Here is a 9,120-nt window from a genome sequence, read left to right as displayed (position 1 = left end):
TGTATGCCATGTACGCTGTCCAGCAACAAATGGCAGAAAAATGGTGACATGAAAGAAAAATTTAAATGTCAGGGGTGAGGATGTAGCTTAGTGGTAGAGCACATGCTTAGCATTCACAAGGACCTGGTTCATGTATACACACACACACACACACTCAAAACCTCCCTCAAAATGTTCAAATGGCCAGTCATGATGGCACACTCCTCTAATCCCAGCTACTTGGGAGACTGAGGCAAGAGGATAGCAAGTTCAAGGCCAGTCTTGACAACTTAGCAAAACCCTGTTACAAAAAAGAAAAAAAGACTGGGGACGAAGTTCAGTTAGAGCCCCTCTGGGTTCAATCTCTGATAACACACACAAAAAAAAAATTGAAAAAATTGTGAATGTTGTCATATAGGACCTGACAATATCTAATGGAGCCACATGCTCATGGAAAAGGGCAATAATGAAGAAGTTCACCATCCTGCTGTCTTCTGAAATCCCCCCAACTTTTGTGTCCTGGAAAAAAGGCTAACTGATTATATCCCCCCTTCCTGAGTGACTTAGATGAGACTTATTGCCCAATTTTTCTCCCAGTGCTGCAGGCCTTGTGGTTGGCTCTTGGTCTACCTGCTTCAATAAACAAAGGTCCTCTTCCTTTACCTTGAGGGGTTCCTCATCCAGGAATGTTCTTTCTCTTGCAACAGTTTGAATAATCAGCTCTTTAATTTTCCAGTGCATTTTTTCTTTCAGAGGCATATAATAACTCCTTTATTTTTAATGTACAGAAAGAGGTATACAGTTTTTATTAGCAGACAATCTGTTCTTTCTACCCCAACTAAGAAAATGCTGAAAAAATATTTAAAGAATGCCAGTTTGAAGGGGTGCCAAATAATTCACCAGCCACCGGGGCCCACAGTTAGAGTTGTCTTGACCAGCTGTCTCAGACAAGGACTGTGGAGCTGTTTTTTTGTTGTTTTTTTGGTACCACGGATTGAACCTAGGGGTGCTTAACCACTGAGCCACATCCCCAGCCCTTTTTTATATTTTATTTAGAGACAGGGTCTCTCTTTGTTGCTCAGGGTCTCACTAAATTGCTTAGGCTGGCTCTGAACTCATGATCCACCTGCCTCGGCCTCCCAAGCTGCTGGATTACAGGAGTGAGTGCACTACCACATCCAGCTGGAACTGACTCCTTTGAAGGAAAATTCACCCTCTTTTTAAAATTATTTTTTAGTCATACATGGATATAATATCTTTATTTTGTTTATTTATTTTTAAGTGGTGCGGAGGATGGAACCCAGTGCCTCACATGTGTGAGGCAAGCTCTCTGCCACTGAGCCACAACCCTAGCCTTGGAAAATTTACTCTCTTATGGTGACAAATCAGGATTTTTTTTTCAGGAAAAACCTCTCCAAATGAAGAATAAATTAATTTCTAGAGTTATAGTTCATATTCCAATGCCTAGGATCAGTTTTCCATTCCCAGAGGTCTCCAAATGCCAAGTATCTAGCTTTGTCTAGTTTCTTTTCTAAATATATTAAGAGGGGGAAATGCATGTATAGAACTAGTTTCATGCCACATTATCAGATTTGTCACATTATTGCTACATCTTATTTCTAACTTCATTTTATGACATGATCATTGTATACACATTACTATTCTTTGGTCTAACAAATCATAGATGGCAAATAAAATGAAAATATTCTACAATGATCACAATTTAACAGCACATTGAACTTTCTCAGCAGGGACATTTTGAATAGATGCACTCTTACTTTGCTAATGGAGTACATCATTCAATCATTTGGATATTTCCATCAATTCCTGGATACATTAGTAATCTAGGGGAAGCTCAGGGGCTCAACTATCAGGATTTGCTGGAATCATCTTATATCCCCCATCCTGAACCATGGGGGTTTCAGGAATACAAAAGTGGACAATATTGCACATATATGGGAATTTCTTCTATTACCTGTCTGCAGGGGATCCAAATTGGTCCTGGCCTGGGACAAAGTCATTGGGAGATGGGTTGCTTCATGGAAGAATATGGAAAGTCAAGGCTAAGAAAAAGGTGTGATCCATTTTGGACATTGCCTGGGATCCCTGCTATTAGTAGGTACAGAACAATTTTAGGCCAGTGAAATGACATCTGTCTATTGGCCAAGTAGAAAGAATATTATTGCCACAGCCTGCAGGTGGATGTTCCTGCTTTATTGGTGCTTTGGTGACAGGAAAGCCAAATCCTCTACCATCTAGTAATTACAAGCTTGTCGTGGTGTGTATGTGTTACCTCGTAGCAGAAGGGAAAAAAAAAACCCTGCCCAATGATTCTCCTATAAGTATTAGGAATAAAGAGATTGTGTGGTATTATAGGAAGATATCTGAGTGGGAGAGGTAAGCTATAGTCTTCAACTGTCACTTCAGGGCTGGGAGATGCTGGACAAGTCATTTCTCTTCTTTGAGACTGTTTTTCTTCATCTATAAAATAAAGGGACTAACCAGGTGTGGTGATACATACTTGTAATCTCAGCAACAGGGAGGCTGAGGCAAGAGGATCACAAGTTCAAAGTCAGCCTCAGCAACTTAGCAAAAACCTGTCTCAAAATAAAAAATAAAAAGGACTGGGGATGTAATTCAGTGGTAAAGGCTCTGACTTCAATCCCCAGTATCAAATATATAAATAAAGGGAACAGATCAAATTTACCCCTTTGAAAATCTTTTTTTCCTCAATTTCTTGAAAGTGATACAAATGACGTAAGAGGGTTATTTCTAATACAGTAGTCCCCCCCTTATCTTGGGGGACACATTACAATCCACACACCCCCATAATGCCTGAAACTACAGGTAGAACAACTTGATCTATACATACTATCATTTTGTATACATGTATTCATACCTATGATAAAGTTTAATTTGTATACGTACCTATGATAAACTTTGTGAATTAGCCACAGTAAAGAGACTAACTACAATTATTAGTAAGAAAATGAAATCATTATAACAACATACTATAATAAATTTACTTTAAATTTATGAGTTGTTGGGCTGGAGTTGTGGCTCAGTGGTAGAGCACTTGCCTAGCATGTGTGAGGCACTAGGTTCAATTCTCAGCACCGCACAGAAATAAATGAATAAAATAACGGTCTATCAACAACTACAAAATATATTTTTAAAAAATTTATGAGTTGTTGGGCTGGGGATATAGCTCCATTGGTAGAATGCTTGCCTTGCATGCATAAGGCCCTGGGTTCAAACCCCAGCACCATAATAATAATAATAATAATAATAATAATAATAATAATAATAATAATGAGTTATTTACTTCTGGAGTTTTCCATTGAATATTTTTGGACCTTGGGTAACTAAAACTATGGAAAGTGAAAGTATAGTTAATGGATCACTGCTGTAATAAGATTAATAATATTAGGCTTGAGTGTTTCTGGCAAGACTGCTTATCATTCTTCTAAGTCACATTTATAAAGCACCTACCTTATAAAGCCTTTGGTAAAGCAGTGAAAAAGTAAAGATCCCCACCTTGCCTAGAACTCATACCTAGCAGAAAGAGGAAAACCCTAGATGATAAACATAATAAAAGCAAACATATAACAAGCAACAAATTATTTATTTGGATAATTCCAAAAGAAGTACCTATCCAGATGCCCCAAACCAATCTACAACTATGGAGGTTGATTTGAATGCTTTCAATATTTTACTTCTTATATCAGCCAACTAACTGATTGACCAGTTATAGAAACAGGAAGGGGGGTGACCAAAAAGGCTGGATTCTTTCCTAAGAGTTTTATTTACAAGTAACAAAACTAATTCAATCTGGATTAAGCAAAGTGAGAGAATTAAGGGGTCCCATGGGTATGTCATAGAGCTCAAAGCTGGACCCAGATTGGAGATGGGTATGTCCGGGGTGCACCCTGGCAAAAGGCACTACATATTTGAGCAAGGGAAGGGCCACACCTATTCTGGGTATCACCAGCCACACCTTAATCCAGCCTGCTGAGGCCTTCACGAGAAGCTGAAAGTAGCCTGGTCACCTCTGTAGGATCTGGAGTTCTCCCCTCTTCCTGGTCCAGGGCCCTCTCTGCCAGAGGGCACACTCAAATAGCTAACGGTCCTCACAAAACACTTTTCACAATTTTTTTAAAAAGTTAAAAAGATTTTGCTGGGCACAGTGGTGTATGCCTATAATCCTAGCTGTTCAGGAGGCTGAGGCTGAGGCAGGAGGATTACGAGTTCAAGGCCAGCCTCAGCAACTTAATGAGGCCCTAAGCAACTTAGTGAGACCCTGTCTCAAAATAAAAAATAAAAGGGGCTGGGGATATGGCTCAGTGGTTGAGCACTGGGTTCAATCTCTGGTACCAATAATAATAATAATAATAATAATAAGTTTATAATTTGGCATTAGAAATAAATATTAACTTGATTTGCTTTTTGCCATTTTTTTCCTCTTCTTTATTTTGGAGCCAATAACATTTCTTTCGAGGACTCAAACATTTGCTTATAACATCCAGTACTGCTATCAATTTTGAACCAGCCTCTCTCCCGGATTCCAGAGCTCAGCACCCTGAAACCTCAGATAACTGGTTCTGATTGTTTCCTCTGCCAAAGAGCCCCAGTTGGAATCAATCCAATGATGGGATCTGATGACCAGATCTGATAAAGGGGCCAGGTAAGAACCTGAGCCGCCTTGGGGACAGGCCGTGAATCTCAAAGCAGACACACATTCTCCATTAGTGACCTCCAAGGAGGCCAATTTCAGCAGAATCATTAAAAGTTGATGATTCTGCAAATGTCTTTTTGTCCTCTGGGCTGTGGATGGTGGGGGAAGCAGGGAAGTGTAGTTTTCCTCTGAAATGGAATGAGGAGGTAGGGAAAGAAGGGCAGTAAGATAATCCCACACTTAACCTTAGACTGACCATGAAATTCAACTTCTAAGAATTTCAAGAGACATTCTGGAGGAAGGGAGAGCTCCAGTAACCATGGAAATATTTCAAGGTCAGGAGGTGGGGAAAAGAGGTCAAGGATTACATACAGAATAAGTCAGAAAGTGTACAGAAGACTGCGATCTAGCATTATTTTTCCCCAAAAGAATTTAACTCATCTCCCTCTTTGGTCTTTGATATTTTATGACATTGGACGGACATCACTGTGGGTCAGGCATCCTCTTATGTGTATTCAGCCTGGACTGGGCTAGTGTCCAGCATCTTCTATGAGAAGGCCCCCAGCCTCCCTTGGGGGAGAAATACAAGCTACAGAATTGCAAAAGGCCCCAGATACACATAAATAACCTGAGTGAGGTTCTGAACTCCTTCGAGTCCAAATTAGCAATGGGGCTGAGCTGGAGCCCCTGTTTCCTGATCTCCAATCAAAGGGTAAGCATTGCCCTGGCCACCCACTGCATAGATGGAAGTTGACTCATTGGGGAAAACTAGAAGTCATTTTAAAATTCTGAATAATATTTTTTTTAAATTTTCTTGAATTTTATTTTTTAAAATTTTAATCAGCACCTAATAAACGTACATACTTCTGGAGTACAGTGTGATAATTTGATACACGTATACAATATGTATTGATTAAATCAGAATAATTATCATTTTCATCTCCTTAAACATTTATCCTTCCTTTGTTTGGGGTGTCTCTTTTTAAAATATGCAATAAATAGTTGTAAACCACAGTCACCCTACTGTGCTATAGAACAATGAGGACTTGAAGTTGTGGATAATATTTCTAAATTATTTGTTAACACTAATAGCTTTAAAACATAGTGCTTAAATTTGCTGTATTTCTATAAAGGTAGGGTTTATGCTTAGTGAGTTTTGTTTGTTGAACTTTTTTCTGGTTATTTGTCATGACCCACTCTCCAACCATATAATCACCGAACCTGAGGCAAAAATGACTTATGGGCAGTTTCACATCAGAAAAATATCTTGTTATGGTTAAACAGAAAAAAAAGGTGTGTGAACTCAGACAGAAGCTCTCCTCGTGAGCTGGGAAGGGGGTGCTGTAATGTATAGGTCACTGCCATAGGACACATCTATTTCCTTGTTTCTCTTCAGTTCTGTCTTTGGGCAGCTTGGACTGTGTACAGTTCCTCTCCCAGATGAGCCCATGCTGGAAGAGCTCCAGTGGCCAGGAATGTCCCCATTCAATAAGAATGAGGTTGTTCTATCCCAATCCCCATGTCACGCGGCAGCATGGCCTCTTCCCTTTTATGGCATGAAAGGACCTCGTGTGGGGATGAGGACAACTGGAGGTCAGGCCTCAGTTTCACTCTCTGTTTACCCCAAGCCTGTGGGTCACCTTGGCAAGTCCCTTAGCTGACGGAGTCCCTATGCCACACAATCTAGCCGCTCAGCACAGGCCTGCCGTGGGGAGCTGTGCCTGGGGGTTGATGCTGCTCAGTGTGAGAGGCGCCACCTCTGCCAGAGACAGAGTTTTAGACCTTCTGTGAGGACCTGCTGACCTTTTCTCCCAGCCACAGGAACTGAGACGAGGTGGGGGGGAAGTAAAGGTCACTCTGACTAGGGGAACTTGAGTGGCTTTATAACTCTACATTTGAAGCTCCTAATATGTATCTATCATTTTGTTCCTTGCATGTTTGTGCACTTAAGCTGACAGAAGAAACTTGTTTCATTGGAGAGGAAACCAGAAGGGTCAGGGCTCCCAGGACAGAGACAGCCACATGGTCCAGTTGAGGATATCAGGTACATCTTCCCATGAAGCTGAGTAGGAGTTTAGCAGGTGTAGAGAAGGAAAAGGGTTGGGGAGAGAGAAATCGCTGTGTGAAGGTGACAAAGTTGGAGAGGGCCCAGGAATTGCCTGTGGGTCTCTGTCTCTCAGTGTGACACAAAGCCAGGATGGGAGAGCATGGGGAGATGAGGCTGTAGGGGTGGGCAGAGTGGACTGGGGGTGGCCCTACTCACCATGCCAGGGGGTCAGGCTCTGCCATCCAGTTAGGGGACTGTTGAGATGGTGAATGGCTTGAATAACAGGGGCGATAGAGGGTTAGAGGGGAGCAGGTTAAGAAATACCAAGGAGGATAAAAAAGTTAATGGGACAAAAACACAGGGACAGGTGCTCAAGTCAAATGCTATAACAAGGAGACCTTAACAAGTGACAGCTCTGGACAGACACCTGTGTAACAGTCCCATGTGGGGGTTCCAGGTCAGCAGGTCTCTGCTCCACACACCCACTCAGGGGTCTATTCTCATGGCAGTCTGCCGTGTCCCGTTTCTGGCATCCCAAAAGTCTCTACTTGGGGCCACCCTAGGTGTCAGGAAGGAGGTCAAGGACATATAAAAGAGCTCCCGGGAGGCTTCACAGCCCAGGACTGCTAAGGGCACTATCATGTTTTCTTCCTTCCACTGAGCATTTGATCTTATGGCCACTCCAGGCTCCAAGGGAGGCTGGGAAATGTGCTTTAACCTTGAGTGCAGAGAGAGAGAAGGCCCAGCCCCTGATAGACAGCCAGCAGTCTTCCCAATGGCTTCAGTCAAAATGGGGACATCTGAAGAGGAAAACTAGACCTCATAGTTCATCTCAGTCCCCACATGTCCAGAACTGTTTGGAATTCCCCAATCCCTTAGAGGGCAGCCTTTCACTCTGGGGTCTGCTCCTCCCCCAGGCCCCAGGGAGGGAGTCTGGAGCTGTGAATCACAAGCTGTGAGGCATATGAGAGGTTATTTCCTTGGATCAAGTATGAGCCTCTGTGCATCTAATTTTAAAGCCAAGTTCTTCTTTGATGGCATCAGGATCAATTGGGATAGGCCAGTTAAAGAAAGTGCAGTCCAGAAATAGCTTTCCCACCAGCCATACAGAAATGTTATTTATGTGTCTGTCAAAGAAGACACAGCCCAACCTGGTGATAATGAATACTTCAAATATGCTTGTCCCAAGAGAGTGTCAGGAATATTCTAGATCGCATTCAGCCTCAGCCATCTTAGCCTCATGTACAGCTCATCTGTGCAATGCTAGAAGAGGTCTTGAATATTCAAGCCTGCAGTAATTTTTAAGGGAGTTTTTGCATTTCCCTTGTACTTATAAGTGTTTGGTCTTTCCCCAAAATTCTATTACAGGTTGGAGATCGATTTGGGGTATTGGAATTTTGGTAGTAGAAGAAGGACACTTTAGGACAGCCTGGGTTAAGTCTAGATATTAATGCCAAATTGCACATTAGTTAGGGGCTTATGATCCTGAATAGTTTAACATATGATTAAGAAGTGGCTCCGTTGATAACACCACACACCTGGATTCCAAGAGAAAACTCCAATACAACACAGTCTTGAATTTGTGATTCCAAGAGAAAACTCCAATACAACACAGTCCTGACTCTTCAAGCAGCTAGACTTCATGTACCAGGAGACAGGTTACAGTTTTTTCCTAACTTTCTTTCCCTTCTTTCTCTTGTTTGGTGTGTAGTTTCTTTGTATGTAACACATGCAGAGGCCAGGAAGGGCAGGATTGTGGAAAGTCAGTTCAGGCTAGAAGTGTGACTCATCCATAGGAGAATATGAGGAGGAGGAAGTTGGGTCTAATACCTTAAAACAATCCTTTACCCTGTGCTCTGTTCCCCAAGCCTGTTCCTGACACAGGAGTTACAATCTGATGAGCAGGGCCTTCAGGTGCAATGGGGGAGTTTGCTCTATCTGGCTCACTCTGTGCCCTCACCTGGCCGGATACCCTCCTGCCCTTTTCTCCGTGAAATAATGCTCTAGAGACCTGATCAGAGAGGTAAATACACTCAGGTACAAAGGACTTCCAAGCTTTCCTGTACAACCCATCCCAGAGGGAAGTGCTTCTTAGTGCTATTCCTCAAGCTAAAGGAATCAACCTTTAAATCCACAAGTTGGGGTCTATAGTTAGCAAGTTCTCTCAGGTAAATATTGAGCAGGGAGGTTCCCATAAATCCATGAAAGCAGGCTGCATAGCTGCCAGCCTTTTCTGCTTATGCCTGAGGTCAGTCTTGGACATAATAAGCACCAGGATAATCTAGCATGAAGGCAAGTCCCAGGACACCCTTTCTGTAGGTTGGTTTTTCTATTTAAGCATTTTTCCCCCTTTTTCAAGGAAGACACTTGGGTTATAATATATTAAGTGGTTCAAATACACGAACTCCAGGGGAAAAGG

Source organism: Marmota monax, unplaced genomic scaffold, assembly GCF_021218885.2.
Source record: "Marmota monax isolate L192 unplaced genomic scaffold, Marmota_monax_Labrador192_F-V1.1 WCK01_AAM20220418_F8-fsc00210, whole genome shotgun sequence".
In the NCBI taxonomy this organism is placed as follows: domain Eukaryota; kingdom Metazoa; phylum Chordata; class Mammalia; order Rodentia; family Sciuridae; genus Marmota; species Marmota monax.
Note: the sequence above shows the minus strand (reverse complement) of the source record.